Source organism: Henckelia pumila, chromosome 1, assembly GCF_033568475.1.
Source record: "Henckelia pumila isolate YLH828 chromosome 1, ASM3356847v2, whole genome shotgun sequence".
In the NCBI taxonomy this organism is placed as follows: Eukaryota; Viridiplantae; Streptophyta; class Magnoliopsida; order Lamiales; family Gesneriaceae; genus Henckelia; species Henckelia pumila.
The window spans coordinates 48,413,459-48,439,656 of record NC_133120.1 but is presented as its reverse complement, the minus strand read 5'-3'; the positions used below and the strand labels follow the sequence as shown (position 1 = coordinate 48,439,656).

Here is a 26,198-nt window from a genome sequence, read left to right as displayed (position 1 = left end):
TTTGGAGCGGTTTTGGGAAGTGCTGAGGGTTGTTTTGAGTTTGCTTCTTTTGTGGAGAATGTTTGTGGCTTTCTCGAGAATATCATGTTCATTATCAAATTTTATTCAACTTATTGCAGACTTGGTATTTTGTGGAGTTGTTTGGAGATTTTTTTTGGGATGTTATGAGACTATTGTGACTTCATTAACTTTATTTATTCTTCTCTATAGGAATGCATGGAATGATATCTTAGAAGATGCACAAGTGGAGAAAGTTTATCAGCAAAGCAAGATATTTTGGGTTTGATATGCACGATTATCTATCTTTTTGGGGTGTTTTTTCGTTTTGTAAACTTGGTTCAAAACTTTTTGGCATATTTTATGTCTCGTTTAGTTACTGGTAGATTGTGAATTTTTTGATAAATCGTCTATTGTAATTCAAAGATGTATTTTCTTAATTAATGCTATTTTGGTGATGTTTTGTTTTATTTTATATAAACTGTTTTAATTACTTCAAAGTTTTGTTTCTTAATTACAAAATTATTTAAGTATTAAATATTAAATATAAATCAAAAGTATTTATAATTCCATTATTATTAAAAAAAATATTTTTGCCTAAAAGACAACGGATTTTTCACGTTGTCAAAGTGTTGTCAATCTCAAGTAATAACAACGGTTTTTATTTGTTGTAAAACTGTTGTTTATTGCACCCAAAGACAACGGTGTAAAAATGTTGTAAAACCGTTGTCTATATCACCCAAAGACAACACATTAAAAATGTTGTAAAACTGTTGTCAAATATACAAAACCACAACAGTGAAAAACCGTTGCACAACTGTTGTCGTATATCCAAAGACAACAGTTTTTAACCGTTGTCTATGAGCACCCCTTTCAACAACAGTGCTTTTAACAACAGTTCTCTGGGGCCTACGACAACAGTTAATAACCGTTGTTAATGACCGTTTTTCTTGTAGTGTCACTTGGTTAGAAAGATGTACCAAGTCGCCGAATCCACCTGCAGAAAACGCTCGGGAAAGAATTTGAAATTCACAGGATGGTGCCAAGTAGCGCCATCATAACACGACTGAGCTATAACCTCTTCATAATCTGGATCATGTTTGAGGCTCTGGTACAGACTATCGTCAACCGCAGGAGTCGCAAGGAAATCATTAATCGTGTTCTCATCAAAATACACTAGTTTCCCCCTGACGAAAGCCTTTCCATCCTCCCTCTCAGCCGCGTTAGCGTAAAATTCACGCACAAGCGGAACTATAGCCGCGTTCGGTTGTTGGCAAAAGACACGCCAAATCCTACGCCCAATATCAATTGCAACTCGACCGTCTCAAAAATTAAGGTCAATTCCATGTTTGGGATTTGGTGTACGATGAATTTTAGCCAAGTCGTAACATTCACGAGCCGGTTGATTGATGAATCGGCCGAAAATTTGTGCAAAGAAAGCAAATGCCGCGGCTTGAGATGACTCGCCGGAGGTACGAGAGCTCTTGGCCGACATATTAAGATATGTTTGAGGAACCCACGATGAATATGGAGTTAGCGGAGAGAAAGGCCGAGGAACAGGAACGGCGGTGGCGTGCTGAAGTTCGGTGACAGGGGAGGCGGAGGCAGGTCGTAGTGGCAGGTGAGAAGGATGGTGACCGGACTAATTCAGAAGCACGATGGGCGAGGTCCGGTGATTCATGGCGGAACAGGAATGGAGATTATGGAGATGAGTAGCATCGGAGAGAGACCGAGGCGCAGGTGTTTTCCGACCGAGAAGTGAGAAAAGATATTCCGGCAAGAATGGAGATGGTGACTGGAGTATAGTGCGGATCCCTGCGATTGAAGAGACAATGGATGAGAAAATTATGATGAAATGGTTTTGGGGTTTAGGGATTTTAGATAAAAAGGGAAGGGGAAGTGAGGGTCAAAGTCAAAATTGATCTATTAAATCGGCCCCAGAATGATTTTTGCTCGATCGGTATAAACTAACCAATCGAGCAAACGAGCGAGCCAAGTTTTAAGCTCAAGATAGAAAAATTTTCACGCGATTGGTATAAACTATCCGATTGAGAGAGAATGAAAATAGTCCAAAATCCCGAGTCCAGAGTGATGTCCGCTCGATCGGTGGAAAAGAACCAATCAAGCGGAGCAGTTTATTTTTGAAAAATTTGAAAAAAATGTAAAATTTTAAATTTACGTAAAAGTAATCAACTAAATGAAAAAACACTAGAATGGACAAAAATAAGAACTAAATAACGAAGAAAAGGGTAATAAAACTGGGTTTTTTTTTTTTTTTTTTAAAAAAAAAACACCGCCGGAAGCGGAGGGTTAGGCAGACCCCTACCTGTATATAAACATAAAAAAGCGATACAAATAAAACCTAACGGAGGAGGGGGACTAGGCCAAGACCTCCCCAAAAGGCTATACAAAGGTAATAAGAACATCAGAACAGCTAGGGTATCGAAAAATATACAACCAAAGCATCCCTAGGAAATAAGTATAAACAAATAACATCAAAGATAGCTAACTAAGTCAACGTTAGCAGTCATCCTGGGCAGCAAAAGCTAGAAGAGAACCACAGCTCGGCCCAGCAAAATCAAAAACGGACACTGAGGCACGAAGAGTGGCTGGTATCAACCTGTGCAGTAAAACCTAGAGGAGATCCACAACTCCAGGCCAGCAAAATCAAATCCGACACTAAAGCGCGAAAAGAGGCTGGCACCATCCAGAGCTGAACAACAGATCAAAGCTATGCAAGAAATATGTCCAAAAGTCATGATCAGCTGGGAAGTCACTATACATAGGCCGCGAGGAAAAAAAGGAGCGACCGCAAACCAGCAGGCCCAGAGCAAAAAAGCAGGAAAATGGCGAAGGAAACTCAAGCCATAACCTAACTCCCAAGAAGACTGGAAATCCAAAAAGCGAGGGGCACGAGAGACCGCCCACAAAACATCCAAACAACAGCAAGAACCAGGCAAGGAGAAGCACAGTGAACGCCTGGTGATCCATCACCCTGAAGAAGCAAAGCAAGCGACAGGGGAACAGACTAACTCCAAAAACTCCGAAAAAGGGCCGGAGAGCTGTACCTGCAAAGAAAAAATAAATAGCTACATATATCTAAATCTAGGATGACCTAGACCAAAAAGGAGAAAAAACAAAGAAAAGGAAAGCCCAAGAGAAACGGCTATAAGCGAGCGTGAGGCTCTAAGAAAACCTAGATCTAAGGTAAGGAAGCCCGGAAGAGTCAGAACGGGCCAACGCAGTGATGGGAGTGGTTAAAGGAACACCAATCTCCAACAAACACTGCCTATGATCATGAGCCTGCCGCGCCAACGCATCCGCAACCGAATTCCCTTCCCGATAGATATGCGAGAAATGAACCGGCCTATTCCGCACCAAAACACGCGTCCTCGAAACAATATGGTCCAAATCCCAACGGCACCTCCAAGATCTAAGAATCTGAATGGCAATTTGGGAATCAGTCTCAATCCAAAGGGGAAAAAGGCTAAGGTCAGAACAGAGAAGAATACCCCTCCAAATCGCCCAGAGTTCTGCACGGACATTGGACCCCAAACCAATGAACTCACTAAAAAATGCCAACACCCTACCAGAAGAATCCCGGACAACCCCCCCCCCCCCCCCCCACAGAAGACTCACCGGGGTTACCTCTTGAGCTCCCATCCACATTGAGCTTGAAGGACCCAGGTGGAGGCCTCAACCAACGGACGATCGCAGTCTTGTGAATCCATTGGAGGCCGACCGAAATGCTCATCATCCTCGCAGCCTGCAAAGCCCCCAGCCAAAGACGGGGCTTGATAACAGTTGCGGAATGAGCAAGTCTCAAATAAGACAAAATTTGGAACTTAACCTTCTCCGCAGAGTAGGGTAAGTGACGGTGCTTAGTATCATTGCGTGCAGTCCAGAGGAACCAAAGAACGACAAAATGAATGAATTCCCTCACATTACCCCCCGGAGACCACTCGCGACCCCTTTTCCAAGCACTGAGAAACAGACTAAAGTTCTCAGTGGCAGGGATGCGAACTCTAAAGATAGCCCCAAAGAAATGCCACACAGAGCGGGCGATGGGACCGTCGATGAAAATGTGAGTGAATGTCTCAGACATCTCACAGCACTGGCACTTGGACACAAGGGAGAAACCCCACTGCTGGAGCACCTCATCCACAGGCAACCACCGATGCCAAAACCTCCACAGAAAGAAGGACATGGTGGGCCTCATCCAGCGTCCCCAACAGGGATTAAAGATATCCGAGACCGAGCCTCTCGGTCTGACCTGCTCCCAAGCAGATCTCACAGAAAAGGCACCATCGGTGCTGTGGATCCAGATAGTCGCATCCGGCTCATCCACCAAAACAGGAATCTGAACGATCTCCTCTGCCACCGAGGGAGCGACGATAGCGCAAAGGAGATCAAAATCCCAGTCTCCCTCCAAAAGGAAGCTGAAAACACGCACACACCGATACCCTCTGTCATTACACCTGCTCGACAAAGGGGCATCACCCAACCAAGTATCATCCCAAAAAGAGACATCCCCAATACCAATCCTCCACCAGATACCAGGCTCCGCACGAGGTCTAATCTGGAGCAAGCGCCTCCAAGTGGGGGAAATGGCTCCACGAGAAGGAGCACAAATAGGGCTGACAGTCCGGCAATACTTCCTCGAAAGGAATCTCGCCCGGAGAGAGGAACCCTCCCGGAATCTGAACCACAGCTTCATGGAAAAGCTGTCAACAATGTCCTTGAGCCTGCGAAAACCCAGGCCTCCTTCTTCCACAGGGAAACAGGCGCGAGACGAGCGGGCCCAGTGGCAGATGGCACGGTTTTCCAAAAATCAGCCGGTATGGCAACATTCTAATTTGCGTCTTGTACGCAGTTCTGTAGGCCCATAGAGCATCATCCAATTGCAAGCTCAAGTCCTTCCTTGTCGGATTCATTGTTTTCTCGAGTACGGATTTGATCTCTCCCTGTTTGAAACTTCAGCTTGGCCATTGGATTGTGGATGATATGCGATGGAAATCTTGTGAGTGACATGATACTTTTTCAGCAAACTCGCCATGGTTCGGTTGCAGAAGTGAGTTCCTCTATTACTGATAATGGCGCTTGAAATCCCAAACCTAGAGAAAATATGATTCTTGATAAAATCTGCAACCACTTTTGAATCATCAGTACGGGTGGCCTTAGCTTCCACCCACTTCGAGACATAATCCACACCAAGTAATATATAAATAAATCCATATGAACTAGGAAAGGGTCCCATGAAGTCGATGCCCCATACATAAAAAATTTCACAAACTAGAATGAGTTGCTAAGGCATCTCCTTTCGCTAGGATATATTACTTGTCTTTTGGCATTGAGCACACGACTTATAGAAAAAGTAAGCATCTCGAAATATGTATGGCCAGAAAAATCCACAATCTAACACCTTCCTTGCTGTTCTTTTTGCTCCAAAGTGCCCACCACAAGCATACGAGTGACAAAACGTGAGGATAGGAATTACCTCGCTTCCAGGTACACATCTTCGTATGACTTGATCAGCGTAGTGTTTCCACAAGTATGGGTCATTCCACACAAAGTACTTAGCATCGCGTCGGACCTTATCTCTCTGCGCTTTGGAAAATTCAGAGGGAAACCCATTAGTAACTAAATAATTTACGATATGTGCATACCAGGATAATACTGTGCTCGCTGAAAATAGTTGCTCATCAGAAAATTCTTCTTGCAAGCTTAGCTCCTCATCAATATGAACCAGACGGCTCAAGTGGTCAGCCACTCTATTCTCTGTTCCTCTTTTTCCTTGATTTCCACATCAAATTTGCTCAAGAGCAGTATCCATCGTATCAACCTTGGCTTTGCCTCCTTATTTTCCATCAAAAAACGAAGAGCTGCATGATCAGAATAAACAATAACTTTAGCACCAAGTAAATAGGAACGAAATTTTTCTAAAGCAAAGACTACAACCAAGATCTCCTTCTCAGTTGTAGAATAATTACGTTGGGCATCGTTTAGAATGCGCGAGGCGTAGTAGATGGCATGTAATGCTTTCCCAACTTTCTGTCCCAATACTGCTCCTACCGCATAGTTGCTAGCATCACACATTATTTCAAACGGTTTTCTCCAGTCCGGTGGTTGGATGATTGGTGACGAAGTCAATGAGTCCTTAAGTTTGTCAAACTACGCTTTGCATGACTCATCAAATTCAAACGGGACATATTTTTGCAACAGTTTGCACATGGGAGATGAAATCTTGGCGAAGTCCTGAATATATCTCTTGTAAAAACCTGCATGGCCAAGAAAAGAGCGCACTTCTCGCACACAAGTGGGATAAGGTAAAGACTGAATAATATCAATTTTTGCTTTATCTACCTCAATCCCCTTAGATGAGACGACATGACCCAAAATAATACCTTTCCCAACCATAGAATGACATTTTTCAGAATTTAAAACCAGGTTGGTTTTTACACACCGCTTAAGGACAAGAGCTAGGTTAGACAAGCATTTATTGAATGATTCACCATAGACAGTAAAATCATCCATAAAAACCTTTAAGATGTGCTCAATAAAATCAGAAAAATTGCTAACCATACACCGTTGTAATGTGGCCGGTGCATTGCAGAGTCCAAAGGGCATACGCCGATACGCGAAGGTGTCGAACGAGCAACTGAATGTCGTCTTCTCCTGATTTTCCGGTGCAATTGCAATCTGAAAATAACCAGAATATCCATCAAGAAAACAATAATAAGGATGACATGCTAATCTTTCAATCATTTGATCAATAAAGGGTAAAGGGAAATGGTCCTTTCGGGTTTCAGCATTTAATTTTCTGTAATCTATACAAACCCTCCACCCATTTTGAATGCGTGTGGGAACCAATTCATCATCCTTGTTCTTCACAATAGTAATCCCAGTTTTCTTGGGAACCACTTGGACAGGACTAACCCACTGACTGTCAGAGATTGGGTAAATTACTCCAACTTCAAGGAGTTTGAGAATTTCGGCCTTCACCACCTCCATCATAGGTGGGTTCAACTTTCTTTGTGGCTGACGCGAGGGGTTTTCTCCTTCCTCCATTAGAATCATATTCATGCATGTAGAAGGGCTGATTACCTTGATGTCTGCAATGGTCCATCCAATAGTAGTCTTGTGCCCCTTTAACACTTTGACAAGTTGCTCCTCTTGTTCGGCGTCCAAACTGCTAGAGATGATAACTGACAATGTTTCTCCTTCTCAAAGGAAAAAATATTTAAGATTCTTGGGCAATGTTTTCAGCTCAATAACTGGCACCTGCAAAACATATGGAAGACGCCGAGTGTTAGAAATTGGTAAAGAGATATATGCAAGATTACCTGATTGAGATAACTTCGGTGCACTATTCAGAATTTTCACAATTTCTTTCACTTCTTCATTGCAATCAATCCCATCATCATCCAGCTGAATGGGTGCTATGATAGCCACCTCTGGCTCATTTTTTCCTGCCTGCTCAAAACATTCTTGTGCCAAGTAATCCACAATGTCAACAAAATATACACAATCATCACTGTTAGGAAATTTCATGGAATCATAAATATTAAACTTTACAACCTCACCATCAAATTCCATAGTTAGTGTGCCACTGTGAACATCAATTTTAGTCATCGAAGTTTTCAAAAATGGTCAGCCTAACAAAATTGGACTATTGTGATCACCATTTTCCATGTTGAGGACATAAAAATCAGCAGGAAACACCAAATCATTCACTTGCACTAACACATCTTCCACTACTCCCTAGGGTATGCATTAGACCTATCAGCTAATTGTATGACAATTCCAGTTTTGTTTAAAGGACCAAGTTTCAAGGATGCATAAATGGAATATGACATAACATTAATCGATGCTCCTAGATCTAACATGGCCTTTTCTAGTCTAACATTCCCTATGGTACATGTGATAGAGAACATACCCGGGTCCTTGCATTTTGCAGGTAATTTCCTTTGGATCACAGCAGATACATTTTCACCCAACTCCACTTTCCGACATCCCTGGAATGTTTGTTTCCTCTTTGCAGTGCATCATTCCTTCAAAAATTTTGCATATTGAGGTACCTTCTTAATAGCATCTAGCAATGGAATCTTTACCTCTCATCTACGAAAAGTTTCATAAAGTTCCTTAATCCCTTCATCTTTTCTAGATTCCTTAAGTTCTAAGGGAAAAGGGGCCACATGCTTATATTCAGAGAGAGAAGGGAACTTACCTTTCGGCGCTTCTCCCTGAGTTGCTTATCCATCATCAACCTTAAGCTCTTCATTTCGCTCCTTCTTGGACGAAGCATCAACTTCCTTCTCCTTGAATTTCAACTCCTTCCCATTCATTAAAGTGATGGCACTTTCATTCTCCCTTGGGTTCAGAATTGTTTGAGATGGTAGGGCGTTGGAGTGTTGCGCTTCCAACTTTTTGATTGAAGTGGCGAGCTGTCCCATCTGGTTATTCAAGTTCTGGATACTTGCTCGGGTTTCCTATTGGAAAGTCAGAATATTGGTTGCAAGATCCTTAACTATATTTTCAAAAAACTCACCTGGCACTGGAATCTGAGGACGCTGCTATTGTGGAGGATACTTTGGCCTGTAAGCTTGATTATGCGGTTGTGCATGAGGCCTAGGTGGATTCGCCTGAGTATTTCCATATCTAAGATGTAGCGACCCTACCCGAATCCACTACCTAATCAGAGTGATTAGCGCAAGCAATAATAATTAAAGCGTTAAATATCGGATAATTCCAAAGTACAACAAATCCAATCGGCAGAATACAACCGACGATAGAAACAGTGTATAATTCTTTATACAATCAAATCGAAATTAGGGTATTAGAATCCCTAACAAACTACCTCTGCATGGTAGCAACCTCAACCCTGCTGGGGACCACCGGGACCGTCCAGCCTCAGACCTGACCCGCCACAAGGTGTCCCAAATCATGAAACATAAAGGGCCTGAGCGACTACGCTCAATACGGAAGCAATGATATAAATACAAATATGAGCATGCACATGACTTTAAAAATCAGGGTTAAATCACTTTACTCATGGCGCCTGGAATACACAGTACCGGGCAAGAGAGCGACTTCGCGTGGTACTCGTATATTCCCAAGACACGAATCCTCAGGAAGAATCGCCTCGACTGATAGAAACTATCATGACTCACATCATACCCGATGCAGTCTCCGTAAAAACATATGCATGTACTAAAAACAGTAAAACATAGCCAATACAACACATACATCATGCATCACACACATATGTATAAATATCATGCCGGCTATCTCGGTCAGTACTTACGTACCTCTAACACTGCAGGTCAACTCCTAGCACACCCGTCTAGGTCCAAGGCCTACAAGTCTGCTCTACTGCGTCTACACATGCAAAAGTCCATGCATTACTATAAACGCTCTAAAAGCCTTAACTAAGCTATTTCATACTCCTAAATATTTTTAGGAAGAAAAATTATACCTTCGTCCGTCGTCAGCCCGCTGGTGTAGAATCGTCTCAAAACCTAGGCACACCTCCGCTACGATGCCGAGATCGCTAGGCAACTTCTGGACTCCCAATATGATGCCTAGAACTCCGTAGATCTAAGTACGAAGGTTCGAAAACCAGAGGAAAGGAGGGGAAATCGGTGCACAGAATGAGGGCTCGGACCCCTTTTTTATAGACGGCGATTGGAACGTCCGATCCCTCATCGTAACGTCCGATCGCGAACGAAGCGTTCGGTCGTGACATCGGAACGTACGATGTCACCTCACGTGCGTAAGAAGTGACATCATCTTGCTGACGTCGGTGATGACGCCAGCCCTAGCCAGAACGGAACCTCCGATCCTCCAACGGAACGTCCGATCCCGATCGGAGCTTCCGATCCGTGCTTCGGAGCTTCCGATCCACTTCGAATAATTTTAGGCAAAATTTAGTAATTAATTTCCTTAATTACCTTGATTAATTGCGGGTCACTACATTCTCCCCCACTTAAGAAATTTCGTCCTCGAAATTACATCTTAAGGAAAACATAGTACGCAAAATCAATGCTCTTATTACAACTGAACAATATACATTCGATACAACAGAGTACAAAATCTTAAAACAACTCGGGGTGCTCGGCTAACATCCGACTCTCCAACTCCCAAGTAGCTTCCTCTGTACCTCTGCGTTGCCACTGTTCCATCACCAGCGGTATGCGCTTGTTACGAAGCACCTTGTCCTTCTTGTCGAGAATCCTGAGAGGTTTCTCCACATATGACAAATCGTGGTCTAGTTGCACCTCAGTCGGACGCAAGATGTGGGACTGATCCACCACGTACTGTCTCAACAAAGACACGTGAAACACATCATGAATCTTCGAAAGATTCGGTGGCAAGGCTAGACGATAAGCCACATCTCCAACTTTCTCGAGAATCTCGAAAGGACCAATAAATCTTGGTGACAACTTACCCTTGAGACCAAACCTCATCACCTTCCGGAAAGGTGATACACGCAAGAATACATACTCTCCTTCTTCAAAATGAAGTGGCCTGCGGTGAGTGTTCGCGTAGCTAGCCTGTCGATCCTGGGATGCCTTAATCCTGCGTCGGATCAATTCTACTGCATCAGTCATCTGCTGAATCATCTGAGGACACTCCACCTGCCGCTCACCAACCTCGTCCTAAAACAAAAGTGTACGACAACGACGTCCATAAAGAGCCTCAAATGGTGCCATGACAATGCTGCTATGGTAGCTATTGTTATAAGCGAACTCCACCAATGGCAAATGATCGTGCCATGCTGGGCCAAAATCCATTACGGTAGCTCGAAGCATGTCCTCGAGAGTACGGATAGTCCTCTCCGATTGTCCATCAGTCTCTGGATGATACGCTGTGCTCAAACTCAAAGTGGTACCAAGAGCACGCTGAAAGCTCCCCCAAAATCTTGAGGTGAAACGAGGATCTCTGTCGCTCACAATACTCAGTGGAATACTATACAAACGGACAATCTCTTGCACATACAGCCGTGCCATCCTGTCAAAGGTGAAATCCCGGTTATATGGTAAGAAATGCGCGGATTTCGACAATTGGTCAACAACAACCCAAATCGCGTCGCAATTCCTGGAAGACATAGGCAAGTGGGTGACAAAGTCCATCGTCACATGCTCCCACTTCCACTCAGGAATATCGAGAATGTGAAGTAGACCTCCGGGTCGACGATACTCTGCCTTGACCTGCTGACACACAAGGCATCGGGACACGAATTGATAAACGCTGCGCTTCATTCCTTTCCACCAAAATCGAGTACGTAGATCCTTGTACATCTTCATGCTGTCAGGATGTACTGAGAACCTACTATGATGAGCTTGCGATAAGATCTCGTCTCTAAGTGTGGAATCATCAGACACAACCACACGGCCAGAAAGACACAACAAACCATCCGCCTGAAAATGGAAACCAGCTGAATTCTCACCCTCAGTGAATCGGGCTAATCTCTGAATCTTGGGATCAACACCCTGTGCCTCACGAATACGTCTATACAAGGCTGGCTCGGCAAGCACAGACGCAACACGAACTCCCTGTTGTTCCTTCTTATGACGGAAAGTGAAACCCAATGAACAACACTCTTCGACCATTTGTGACACTGCACTGGTACGAAGGGAACTCAAATAAATCTTGCGACTAAGCGCATCAGCAACCGGATTAGAAGATCCTGGATGGTAATTGATTTCGCAATCATATTCCTTCAGCAAGTCCATCCAACGGCGCTGTCGCATGTTCAACTCTGCCTGAGTGAACAGGTACTTCAAACTCTTATGATCAGTAAAAATCTGGAATCGTTCACCGTACAAATAATGACGCCATATCTTCAGAGCAAAGACAATGGCTGCAAGCTCTAGATCATGTATGGGATAATTCCCCTCGTGAGTCTTTAGTTTCCTGGAGGCATAGGCAATCACATGCCCATTTTGAGTCAATACACACCCCAAACCCTAAAGAGAAGCATCGGTGTGGACTACGAAACCACCAGATCCAGTCGGCAAGGATAGTACTGGAGCAATCGTCAATCGACGTCTCAACTCACAAAAACTATCTTCGCACGCGGAAGACCACTCAAAAGAAACATCCTTTCGCATCAACTGTGTCAAAGGCCTGGCTATCTGAAAGAAATTCTCCACGAATCGACGGTAGTATCCGGCCAAACCCAAGAAACTACAAATCTCAGATGCTATCGTCGGGCGCGACCAATTAAGAATAGCCTCTGTCTTGCTAGGATCCACTGATACGCCATCTCTAGAAATGACATGACCAAGGAACACAACTCGGTCAATCCAGAAGTCACACTTGCTGAGCTTAGCATACAACTGATGCTCTCGCAAGGTCTGTAAAACTGTACGAAGATGAAAGGCATGCTCATCCATGCTACGAGAATACACAAGGATGTCATCGATGAACACTACAATGAACTTATCCAAGAGCTCTCGGAAAACCCTGTTCATCAAATCTATGAAAACAGCTGGAGCATTCGTCAGACCAAATGGCATCACTAAGAACTCATAGTGCTCATATCGAGTACGAAATGCTGTCTTCGAAACATCCTCGTCTCTAACTCGCAACTGATGATACCTAGAATGCAAGTCGATCTTGGAATAGACAGTAGTACCCTGCAATTGATCAAACAGATCGTCAATCCGTGGGAGAGGATACTTGTTCTTTACTGTCACTTTGTTCAACTGACGATAGTCAATGCACAAACGCATCGAACCATCCTTCTTCTTGACGAATAGAACTAGGGCTCCCCAAGGTGAAACACTGGGTCGAATGTAGCCTTTATCAAGAAGATCCTGCAACTGCTGCTGCAACTCTCGCATCTCAAATGGAGCTAATCGGTACGGTGCTCGGGAAATCGGCGCTGTCCCTGGCAACAAGTCAATGACAAACTCGATCTCTCGCACAGATGGTAACCCTGGAATCTCGTCGGGAAACACATCCGGGAACTCACTGACTACTGGTATCTCCTCCATGTCCGGACCCTCTAAGGATGCATCAATCGTATAGATCAGGTAGCTTTCCCCGCTAGACTCTAAAGCACGTTGGGCTTTCAGAGAAAAAATCACTGGCATCGGGGGTCGCGCTCCCTCACCATAGAAATACCAAGCATCCTCAGCCTCGGGGCGAAACTGGACAATTCTCTGGTAGCAATCCACTACCGCTCGATACGAAGTCAGAAGATCAATCCCGATGATACCATCAAAGTCATCCATCGCTAAAACCATCAGGTTAGCACTCAACAGATGTCCCTAAAATCCCAAAATACAACACAAAACAAGACGCTTAGCTAAGACTTCCTGACCCATCGGAGTCAAAACCGCTAACAAGACGTCTAAGGAAACAAAAGGTAATCTATGCCTCTTAACAAACCGAGCTGATTTGAATGAATGCGAAGCACCAGTATCGATCAAAAGATAAGCAGGAAAACCGCACAAACTAAAAGTACCTGCAATCATGTTCTCACTGTCTGCCTGAGCCTGCTCCTGGTTCAGCGCAAACACCTGCCCCTGAGCACGCGGGCGCGATGACTGTCCTCTCGAAGAAGACTGAGAATGATGTCGTTGCGATGGCTGCGACTGCTGACGCTGCTGCTGCGAAGGCTGCTACTGATACTGCGGTGGCTGATAGATAGTGGTCTGAGAACCACCAACACTCCCCGAACCACTCACTGTACCGGCCAAAGTGGGACAATCTCTTTTCATGTGACCCTCCTGGCCGCACTGAAAACAAACACCAGTGATATAAGGACACGGTCCTGGGTGATGCTTCCGTTTGCACTGATGACAACGTCGTGAATCACCAAAACGATGAATACCGCCAGATCCGGAAGAAGAAGAAGAAGTACCACCCTGTCTCTTAAAAGACTGGGCCCTTGGACCCAAAGAGCTAGATGGTCTGGATGCAGAAGATCCAAAAGTCCTGTTCCTCTGCAGACTGTCCTCTGCCTGGTGACAATTGTTCACCAAATTCTCGAAGTTCCTCTCTCTGCCCACGGCAACCAACTGATGAATGTCAGGGTTAAGGCCCTGAAGAAATAGATCGTGCATCGTCTCTGAGCTACTCGCAATATGGGGACTGAAAGAAAGAAGCTCAAAGAATTTCTGCTGGTACTCATCAATGGTCATAGTACCCTTTCGCAAACTCAGCAACTCGCTCGCCTTCGTCTGACGCAAAGCTGGAGGAAAGTAATGCTTCTAGAAGGAAGACTTAAACTCAGCCCAAGTAGCGGTACCCCTGGTGGCAATAAACGGAGTAGAAGTAGCTCTCCACCACCTCTTCGCATTTCCCTCTAGAACAAAAGCTAAAGTTTCCATCTTCTGGGCTTCAGTACACTGATACTCCCGAAAACAACTCTCTATACGCTCCAACCAGTCCTCAGCAACTGCAGGAGCCTCCCCACCCACCAATGGCTTAGGAGCCATCTGAAGAAAACGGTTCATACTAAAACGCCTATGATCCTCATGATGATGTCTACGGTGATGTCTCCTTGGTGGATCACCCCAACGACCACCGCTAGCCTGACTTTCGTAATCATCATCTGCCATCTGTCAATAACAACAGACAACTCTTAAAATCCGCTTTACTAATTCCCAGTTGCAATGCGCTCTGATACCAATGAATGTAGCGACCCTACCCGGATCCACTACCTAATCAAAGAGATTAGCGCAAACAATAATAATTAAAGCGTTAAATAGCGGATAATTCCAAAGTACAACAAATCCAATTGGCAGAATACAACCGACGATAGAAACAGTGTATAATTCTTTATACAATCAAATCGAAATTAGGGTATCAGAATCCCTAACAAACTACCTCCGCACGGTAGCAACCTCAACCCTGCTGGGGACCACCGGGACCGTCCAGCCTCAGACCTGACCCGCCACAAGGTGTCCCAAATCATGAAACATAAAGGGCGTGAGCGACTACGCTCAATACGGAAGCAATGATATAAATACAAATATGAGAATGCACATGACTTTAAAAATCAGGGTTAAATCACTTTACTCATGGCGCCTGGAATACACAGTACCGGGCAAGAGAGCGACTTTGCGTGGTACTCGTATATTCCCAAGACACGAATCCTCAGGAAGAATTGCCTCGACTGATAGAAACTGTCATGACTCACATCATACCCGATGCAGTCTCCGTAAAAACATATGCATGTGCTAAAAATAGTAAAACATAGCCAATACATCACATACATCATGCATCACACACATATGTATAAATATCATGCCGGCTATCTCGGTCATTACTTACGTACCTCTAACACTGCAGGTCAACTCCTAGCACACCCGTCTAGGTCCAAGGCCTAAAAGTCTGCTCTACTGCGTCTACACATGCAAAAGTCCATGCATTACTATAAATGCTCTAAAAGCCTTAACTAAGCTATTTCATACTCCTAAATATTTTAAGGAAGCCAAATTATACCTTCGTCCGTCGTTAGCCCGCTGGTGTAGAATCGTCTCAAAACCTAGGCACACCTCGGCTACGACGCCGAGATCGCTAGGCAACTTTTGGACTCCCAATAGGATGCCTATAACTCCGTAGATCTAAGTAAGAAGGTTCGAAAACCAGAGGAAAGGAGGGGAAATTGGTGCACAGAATGAGGGCTCGGACCCCTTATTTATAAACGGCGATCGGAACGTCCGATCCCTCATCGGAACGTCCGATCGCAAACGGAGCATCCGATCGTGACATCGGAACGTCCGATGTCACCTCACGTGCGTAAGCAGTGATGTCATCTTGCTGACGTTGGTGATGATGCCAGCCCTAGCCAGAACGGAACCTCCGATCCTCCAACGGAACGTCCGATCCCGATCGGAGCTTCCGATCCGTGCTTCGGAGCTTCCGATCCACTTCGAATAATTTTAGGCAAAATTTAGTAATTAATTTCCTTAATTACCTTGATTAATTGTGGGTCACTACATAAGATTTGGATGATCCTTTCAACATGGATTGTATGTGTTGGAATATGGATCATACTTCCGCTGTGGTGGTACAGGAAATCCGCCAGTAGCATTCACCTATTCCACTAAATCCTCTTGAAGTGTGGGACACATGTCAGTAGCATGTCCCACTGCAGCGCAAATTCCACATGCCTTTTCAGTTTGTCCATTCCCTACAGCCATGTTCTCGATCAAATTCCTTGCTTGTATTGGAGTTTTGTCCACGAAAACTCCTCCACTGGCCGCATCTAGCATACTCCTATCATGGGATAACAAACCTTCATAGCAATATTGAATTAACAGGTTTTCACTTATCTAATGTTGCGGACAGCTAGCACACAACTTTTTGAACCGCTCTCAGTATTCGTGAAGTGATTCCCCCGTAAATTGCTTGATCCCATATATTTCCTTCCTGATATTCGCTGCTCTAGAAGCTGAGAAATATTTCTCCAGAAAAATCCTCTTCATTTCAGTCCAAGTTGTGATGGATCCAGAGGGTAAATAGTACATCCAATCCTTTGCAGCACTCTACAAAGAGAAAGGAAAGACTCTCAGTTGGATCTGATCCTCTATCACTCCATGGGGTTTCATAGTCGTGCATACCACATGGAATTCCATCAAGTTCTTGTGAGGATCCTTACCTGTGAGACCATGAAAAGAAGGTAGTAAGTGGATTAATCCAGATTTTAATTTAAAAGTAGCATTATTTTCTAAAGTAGGAAAAGTAATGCATAAAGGTTGCTGATTTAAATCAGGAGTTCCCAGTTGTCTCAGGCTCAGATTTGCGTTGGCAGCCATCTCTTCCTCAGGAATTTTAGTCTGAATTTTGTCTTCTTATTGTCTCCTACGAGCTTCTCTCCTTCGCCTATGCAAAGTTATTTCTATCTCCAGGTCATATGAAAATTCTTCTTCAGAAGAGTCACTTGAAAGCATGAAAGACTGGAGAAGTACTAGAAACAAAGATAAGAAAATAAAAATGAGATTAAATAAAATAAATAGAACACAAAAAATTAAACACCATTCCCGGAAACGGCACCAAAATTTGGTAGCGCTTAGTCGTGTCGCACCCAAATTACCCGACTCAACTCAGATAAATAAAATATGCAGTAGTGAGAGTAGGGATCGTTTTCACGAGGAAAGTGAAATTTATCGGGCTCTAAAAATTACTAAAATAAAACAAAAGAGGGTTTAAGTTTTGAAATTAACTACTGAAAATTTAAAGCAATTTAAAATTAAATTTTATCACTAGCATGCAAGATTAGGAATGTGAGAAATCAATAAATTAACAAGCTTTGGTATCGATCGACTACACCATTGAAATCATTCATTCGATCATCGATTATCTAAAAATAATTAATTTTAATTAAATATTCATCATTGAAAATTTAAGACCTGTTTCACCTTAATCGTAGTTAACTAGACACAAGCGTTCTAAATTAACCCTTACTAATGAATCAACTCAATACAAGTGATTAGATTTAAATTCAAGGCAACATCACTAGTAGAAAAGTCTTAAAAGACTTCGCCAGTTTTTACTTCGGCAATCACTGTTACTGAAGTAATACATAGTTATTTACTTCGGTTATAAAATTAACGAAGTAAAATGAACTTTATACTTCATCAATTAAAAAAAACGGGCTTCACTTAAATTTTAAGTAACTTTTTACTTCGTTAAAATAAATTTGATGAAGTAAAAAGATGAAAATAAAATTTTTAATTTGTATTTGGTGAAGTAATAGACTCAATCTCTGTTTTTTTTCACGTCTTTTACTGCCTCTTTCAATCTTTCTATTACTCTTCACTCACTCTTCTTCTGCTAAACCAAACCCTTTCCCAAAACCCTTCTTCAGCCACTTCAAGCCGCCTGTTCGCCGCTGTGTAATCGGAGAACTCAAAATGGATTATAGATTCAGATGGAGCATGGATGGGGCAATCTTCTATTACTTATATTTCAAGGTAAATCGTGACCTCGAAGCGCACTCAATCGGTCGTTTATTCCGGCGAAGCTGCACGGCCTCTTCTTTATTTTCGTAGGTTTGATCTTTCACCTCACTTGAAAACTTTAGGGTTGTTTTGTGAAGTTAGAAACACAGTGGCAGCAATCGTGAACTTTAGGGTTTACCTGCCACTTCCGCCTGGTATGTCTATATCACCCTGCTGTCGATCCCCCTTTTTCTCAAACTCTAGCCGACCGCTTTTCTCATCTTCAACGCTGCCGAAAATGACACAACACCACCCGCGCGAAACCCTGAGGTTTGAAGCTTTTATTTTGGAACCAATTCAAAGATTAAACTCAATCTGTTGCATCATGTCATCTCGTTCGTGCCCATCATGCATCCTTTACATCGGGAATCTTCATTCCAGGTTGTTTTATTTCGATACAGATGTGATCTTCATTCCGATTTTCATTTTGATTTTAGTCTATTTTTTTGCACTAATTTCGAGTTTTATGGAATCATGAGTTATGTCGTGTTCTTGCAGATTCAAAGCTATTCTAATTTAATTTGGTGGAATCATATCCGATTATTTATTTAATTTGTTATTATTTTGATTGATCTGTAACTTCTCTACAGAGTAAGTACACATTGATTATCAAAGATTAAAATGTTAATCCAATTATCTGTATGTTGTTCCAGGGTCCCCGAGATACAATTTGTTAAGGTGCAAAAACAAGGTGACATGTTACTGGTGGTACCTAAGGGGTTTGCCACGGTCAGGCTCGAAAACGAAGCGTCCATTAAAATGAAAGGAGTTGTGTTGAAATGAGGACACAAAATCCTTCTCTACACCTTGGTTCCTAGATCAAGGTTCACATACCTTTGTCTATTGCCTTTCATGCAGTGACTAAGATATTATCATGACTCGTTCTTCTGGAAGCTATGGCCTTTCCCAGGTCTCTTTGTCAAGTATCTTGATTTTCTTTTTTCATGGCAACTTTTTTTTAGCATTAGATGGCCCTTGAGAACTTAAGGATCAAAGTGGAGATCATATATCTACTTATAATAAATCATGAATAAGTTGAGACGGGCTTGTTTCTGCCCGGTTCCCAGTCAAAAAAAATACACGCTCCTCTAAAACACTAACCAAGATAAAACGTGTTTAAATAAGAATGGTTGAGAGAGTCTGCGGCTACCTCTTCTCGCCTCTCTTTCTTCTCTTCGTGGTTTTCTTTTACTAAATTAAACGCTTGCAATTCTTCTCTTCTCTCGATCGTTCTGTGCTCTTACAGTCTTACTTGTGCAGCTTACGCTTTGCTTATGCTTTAGCTGGTTGTTTTATTCTCTGCCGGTTCACCAGCCGTTCTACCATCCTTTCGACAATTCTGAGTCGTGTGGCTTCTACGTTTGAGTTGGAAACACTGTACGTGTAAACGGTGAAAGAGTGGGTGCCCGGTTAGCCAACTTGTGGCTAAGGGCTTTTATGATTCTATGTAAAACAATCTTTTGTTTAATATAATTTACACTTTTATAATGGCATTGACTTTATCTTTCTTCATATTGTTATTTTATGATATACTATTGTTGTTTTGATAAAGACCTTGAATATACTATAGTGTATGTAAGATGTGGTAGCACATGGGGATGGCTATCATGAAACACATCTTATAGTCACTGTATATTCTAAATTGTTCCTAGTCAATTGAGCCATCCGCAAATAAGGATAAGGATTGCTCGAGATTGAGACTAGCATTTGCGATGCCGAGTACCACATTTCATTGGTATGGAACATAGAGATGTTCATAGCATGCAAATGAATATTCATATGATGAATGATCGAACTACCCTATCCGGACTTTCCAAGTGGTTATCACTTATCGAGTGGATAAAGTCCGCGGTTTTGGTTGTACACCATTAGTCCTTATTACTTGAAACATCATTGAGACTCTATATGCTAGTACTGTACTTTGACTCGTTTACCGACTCTATTGGGGTCATCAGGTGTCGGGATTGGGTACAGTTACGACACATATAGGAGTCGATGCTTTGTTCTCAAGGATTCACCACATACTTGCGAGTGTGGATATCCTATGCGATCTGAGGAGATATTAGTGTGACGAATCTCTGGCCAGAGTACATGATGTGTTTTAGGTTAATGGGTTATCCTAGTAACACATGCGATGTCACTATTTGATCTCCAAGATGTTGTGCATAGTTATCGAATCTCGAACGACTCTCGATGCACCAATGGTTGTTGATTCAATCGGGATATATGGTTGAAGGGACCGTACTGTACGCTAACCAAAATCTACTGGTTCTTGCAGGCACTATCAGTAATACCTAGGGAATCATGGGGCGATGTTGCTAGGCGCTCTTACCATGATTCGATGGGTAAGTCGGAAATTGTTGTTCCGAGTCACAAGGAGTTGTGAGCCCACGGCTAGCTGTATTCCTGAACCATTGAGGGTTACACAAGTAATAGATTACTAAAACCCCGTAGAGATAGTTAAATTTAAAGAGTTAAATTTAATGAAAGAGAATTTGGACTTCTTAACTAAAGGGAGTGGGATTTCTTAAAATGACATAGGGATGGGCATTTTTGAAAATCATTGAATTCAGATTAAGAAAAATTATCTTGACTCTAAAAGATGCAGAAATGGTTTCTGTGCACATTGGTGAAATCATTTTATCAATCGGAGTCACGATGAATTTTATATTAATTTCTATAACAAGAGGCTTGGCTTGTTGGGCTTAAGTTATGGATTGTGGGCTTTAAGGAGTTGGAGTCCTGATACAATTATAACTTAATCTAGTCTAGAAATTATCTATAAATATATGTTCAGTGTTCGAAAATTGCATGCAATTCATTATTAGAATTTTCGAAAACACTACAAAATATTTCAAGAGGATTTTCGAAATCTTCTGTCCCTTTTCAGAGAAAATTCAGTCTTGTGATTTTTGTGAATAATTATAATTTTGAATTAACAGATCATATCTGTTTATTCTCTACGCAAACTTCTGATTGATTTCTAGTCCAGTCAATCAGAGGGTTTTGTTTTCTATTTGTGGACCTGATTGAAGAAACCTTCGTGCATCAGTTCCGGGGATATACAACAAGAGCAGATTAAATTCTGTTGGTGTCCATAATCTCGCTTCGAGATTTTAAGATAAAATATTTAATAGTGATTATTTGTTTTACTTACACAAATTTAATCGTAAAGTTTTGATACCCAGATATGGAATCGTTCCATATTAATAAAATAAAAATTTTAAACTTCCGCTGCACCGGATATCAATTCTAATTGATCTGAACACAGTTTTCCAACAGTGGTATCAGAGCCAGGTTGCTCAGATCAAACGATTAAATTAATCGATTGTACAAAATTTTTAAGCCTCGGTTTTTGAAACAAAACAAATATTTTATAATAAAAATTTTGACGGGCAAAACACGGGCAGCGATCGGATCGCTGCCCAGGGCGGCGCACGACACTGCCCAGGGCAGCGATTGTCGCTGGCTGCCCAGCCCGAGCCCCGGTCGGGGCACGGGCTGCCCGGGATTGTCCCGGGCTGCCCGGAAAAATAAAATTTTATTTTTTAAAAAAATTTTGAATTTTTGAAATTCTAGTGTTTGATCCGATCAAAAATTGTTTTTGATTAGATCACGAGGCATCAGATCGAATTGTTCGAGTTCGAAAATTTTAAAATTGATTTTTGGATAAATTTGAATTTTTGGAAAATTTATAAATTTTATCCGTTAAATTAAATTTTATAAAATTAATTATTTTGGTACAATTGATGATAAGATATGATCTTATGGATGGATAAGATAAAATATGATTTTATATTTTAAAATATGATGCCTTTGCATGTTTATCCAATTATTTAATTATTTAATTAATTAATGAATAAAGGATGATCGATTGCCATGACCAATGTTTTAGGTGTATGTTAGGTGATTTACATTTGTCTTATTGTTGTTGGTGTTTATTAATGGGCTTGGTTTATAGCCCAATATGATTGTCATATGTAATAAAAGTGGGCCTGGTTTATGGCCCGTTCCCACCCCTAAAAATGTATCCCATATTTGTCATCGAAATTTATTGTAAATTTATTAGACTTAGTGGGAGACAAAGATTTGAAGAAATGGTGGGCCCAGCAGACAATGAAGACCGAATAAATGTACTATCTGTTCTACCATCCTTTCGACAATTCTGAGTCGTGTGGCTTCTACTTTTGAGTTGGAAACACTGTACGTGTAAACGGTTCAACCTTCTGTTTTTTTTTTTTGAATTTGTTTTGCTTCCATCTGTATTCAAATGTGCTCAATCTTTTCAGATCTACATTTCGTGTTGCTCCTATTTGGGATTCTGATACTTTGTACTGGTAAGGAGTTTTTTCTTCTCTGTTTTTTTACCATATAGATTTTTAGATCTGCGTTTCACTGAAAATCTTCGTGCGTATTTCTCTGTAAAACGTGATTTATGTTTTCTCTTGTTTAAAACGATTTTTCCTCTTCTGTTGTTTTCTCAACTATTGTAAAATGTGGTATGTGTTTTTAGACCTACGAAAGTAAGATTAATTTTTTGTACGTGAAGACTTTTGAATTGTTTCTCCTTCTCTCTTCTCTCGCTTTTGTTTGTATACATGCTATACATTGTATCTCTATTCATATGCGTATTTCTTTGTCATGAGCTTCGTGAATCAGGCATTTCTCATAATCGTCTTTACCGATCTATTCGGGCTGCAAAAATCTGTACTGGTTTGTTCTATTCTTTTCTCCTTTTTCTTTATAGATTTGTGTTTTATTTAGATCTGAGTTTTGTTTGCTCAAAAAAGACAACGTTTAAAGAGAAGATGCTGTACAAAGATATTTTCACATGCTGTACATGGTTCTGTTTTTTTGTTTTTAGATCTGCGTTTTTTGTTTGCCTAAAAAAGACCTAACGCATACAGAGAAGATATTGTACATAGATCTGTGTTTTTTTTCTTTTTAGATCTGCGGTTTTTTTTCTTCCACAGGTGTTTACTAGTAACCAATCGCTCACTGTCCTCTTGTCCTCCCATCTTTTTGAGTCTTGCCGCTACTGATTTGGACTGGAAACTTTCATAAGGGTACTATTCCTTTGTTTTCGAATATTCTGCACAGTGTTCCTCTTCTTGGGATTGGAAAGCTTCATCTAGGTTAGTTGTGTTCCTCTTATTTTTTTTCTGGTTTTTTCCCCATGAGGCCATTTATGATGTTATTTCTTGAATTTGATTTTCTATTGTTCTTGTTTATGTTATTGTATATTCTATTTGATCATGAGTTTGAGGATTCTTGAAAGTTTTCTTCTCCACAGTGTCTTGTACTTGCATGTGAATTAAAATAGATTAGCTCAAATTTGCTCATTTTCACATGGAAAGGGAAATTTTAAAGCACAGAATCCGCAAAGTTTTGTTTCAGAATAAAAAACAGCAATGCTGCTGCTGTTCTATTTTTCATAAGAAAAAAGCTTACGAAATTTAAGTTTTTAAATTTTTAGTTTTATAATATGAGCAACCCAAACATTCAGTGTAAAAGTGGATCAGTAATTCTTTTTCCCTACTGTTTTGAATCATGTATATTAGTATATATTAATATTAGTATATCAGAAATTCATTACAATTACCATTACGTGAGGATGATTTAAAATCTCATCAATTAAATTTATATAAATAACTAAAAATTCAAATTAATTTATTTTTAGTTGGCACTACATTCTTCTACGTGCTTTGCTTCACTCATATGTGATGTGTTGGTATGGTTCGATTTGAATCAAAATATTAAATGTACTTAGATGTGCGAATGTAGTTGTCTAAACCATCTGATTTCTTAACTTTTCTGTGTTTTTGCTGCCTTTTGTTGTAGTTAGATGTGCTATTTACAAATTCTTTGTTGTCTACTGTTGCTGATCTTGAGTTTTTTAGTGGTAGGTTCTTCTTTTTTTGCATTGTTTGCTTTTGTTTAGTGGAAGCGGAGACACAGTTCAGTTTTTCCAAAAGCAAATTATTAGAGCTTGCATGCTGTGGCTTTATCAGAGAGCACTGAAATTTAATTTGCGTAGACTAATGGAAAAGTCACCCTTATTTCTTACCAGATCAACCAGGATCCATGATCAAGAAATTTCATAGACCTAGCTACGCACATTCGATTTATTTTATAGATGATCAAAATATTTGTTTTTTTTTCAGGTGGAATAAAAATGATAAAATTGCAAGTAAATATTTAATTGTCTAGGTTTTTCTAACGGAGATTGCGACGAGACAAATATGAAGAACATGATATTTGCACTTTGCCCCCTCTTTTTCCTTCTCCTTCCAAACTTTTTCCCTTCACTCTTCTCTCTTCTCTCCCTTGTCCCGTGCGTTTCCTTCACTCCTCTCCGTATGAAATTCTTCAATTTCTCACTTTTAGTTTCATTTGCACTCTTTTTTAACTCTGAATTTTTCATTCGTTTTTTTTCTTTTTCAGGAATGGAATGCTCCGAAGCCCATGCACTTGAATTTACTGAATGGTGCTATGCAACGAGTGATTGTGCGCCTTGTTTTCCTCTTCATGTATTTTCCATTTACTTTGAGTGGATAATTATTGATCTAATGCAATGCTTTGTTTGGGAACAGTGACGATTATAGATCGAGGGTGGTGTGGTCTCCTTTGCCTGATCAAGGATTGAAGCCATGTCAGGACTTCTTCAAGTTTCAGAGTATGTGCTTCATTAAATTATTGTGTTGGAACGTTATGCCACCAATACTAGGATCAAAGATCTATGTTTTAGATTTTCTTACCTTTTTTTCCTTAAAACAAATCATGTCAATGATGGATCAGCCCACAAATTTGCTTACCTTTTTTTTATGGGGAGCAAGCAGATCATATTAATGATGGATCAGGCCACGAATTCAACCCATCCCAACCCATCGGGTGTTGGTGGAAAAACCAGAGGTCAACACCAACACACACCAGATATTGGTGATTTATAAAAAAAAAATAAAAAAGGTACATATTTTACAGTACTTCAATTCATTCTTAAAATCTAATTTTATTAATATAAAAAACTCATATATTTGACGAATTTGACCATCCACAAGACTCAAAAAATTGGGCATTCGAAAACTCTTGGTAAAATTCTATATTGCCTTAATAATTGATTGCATTGCATATTAGATTTCAACCAACTATATATCTAATTGCATAGTGATCATAAATTTGTCACATCAATAAAATAAACTTTGCACGTTGGCAATATTTGATCTATACATTTATTATGGTTCATTGTATATTATATCGAAAATGCTATATCCGATATGATTTTATATAACAACATGAAAAATTGATGTTCTGCATTCAATTAAAATATCATGGAGTATAAAAAAAACATGAATCGGTGTTATTGCATAAAATCATGATGAACACCTATCTTTCTCCAAATGCTCTAGAAACTTGTTAATGTAGCGTTCCTCGCTCTCCTGATTGCTGAAAATCCTTGTCATTTCTGCAGCCTTGGACCTTAACTTCTCCCCCTCCGCTGCTACCAAAACTAGTGTCATTGATCTCGCAATAGTTTCACGACTAAAAGAACCGTCTTCGTTTCTTGGTACCTCGTAGCCAGCTTCTTGGTACCTCGTACCATATGTATACATTCCGTTTGCAAAACCTGATCACCATGGTGCAAGAATTTACAATGATTTGGCTTATCAAGTATTCCTTGGGGTAAGTATTTCCGCTGCCTAGGAAGCATGCTATAAAATTTTTATTTTAAATTTTTGGATGTTAAAATTTCTTCTCTGATAATCTACATAATTTCGATGCCGTTGCTGGAGATGTAACTATTGTAGCTAATATATGAGACCTCGGTTTTAAACATCTAATTAAGGAGTAAACAATAATTAAGCATCCAAGATCTAAGAACTAAAATCAAAGCAAGAAAAAAAATTTTATTTTTTTTTAAAGAGGGCCGCGCTCGGGCGGCCAAAAACCGCCGCTCGAGCGTGCCCTGGACAGAGGCGCTATTGATCTCGGGGAGGGGTGCGCTCGGGCTGCTAAAAATTGCAGCTCGGGCGCCCCCTACAGCAGAAACAGAACGGCAGAAAACATGCTTGCAATCCATCTAAAACTATTCCAATGCAATCCAAATCAACACATACATTATAAATGCAGTTCCTCCGATTAATACATGAAGTTCTAGAGTTTAACAACTACTCCAAAATAGAACATGCCACGATAACAACACGGCAAAGCTTGCATGACAATACAACATAAAAACGAAGTTCG

At 41.0% G+C, this 26,198-nt stretch overlaps 1 long non-coding RNA gene across 5 annotated transcripts; it reads left to right on the top strand.

Annotated features, from left to right (window-relative positions):
• Positions 1–22,114: 22,114 nt before the first annotated feature.
• LOC140875600 (uncharacterized) lies at positions 22,115–25,755 on the top strand. Of its 5 annotated transcripts, XR_012148517.1 has the most exons (6): positions 22,115–22,160; positions 22,247–22,294; positions 22,931–23,092; positions 24,402–24,633; positions 24,797–24,923; positions 25,426–25,755. It is a non-coding gene; the product is annotated as an uncharacterized lncRNA (long non-coding RNA). The 5 variants fall into 5 exon arrangements; XR_012148519.1 differs by having other exon boundaries at positions 22,931–23,023; positions 24,797–25,755; XR_012148516.1 differs by having other exon boundaries at positions 24,797–25,755.
• Positions 25,756–26,198: the final 443 nt, after the last annotated feature.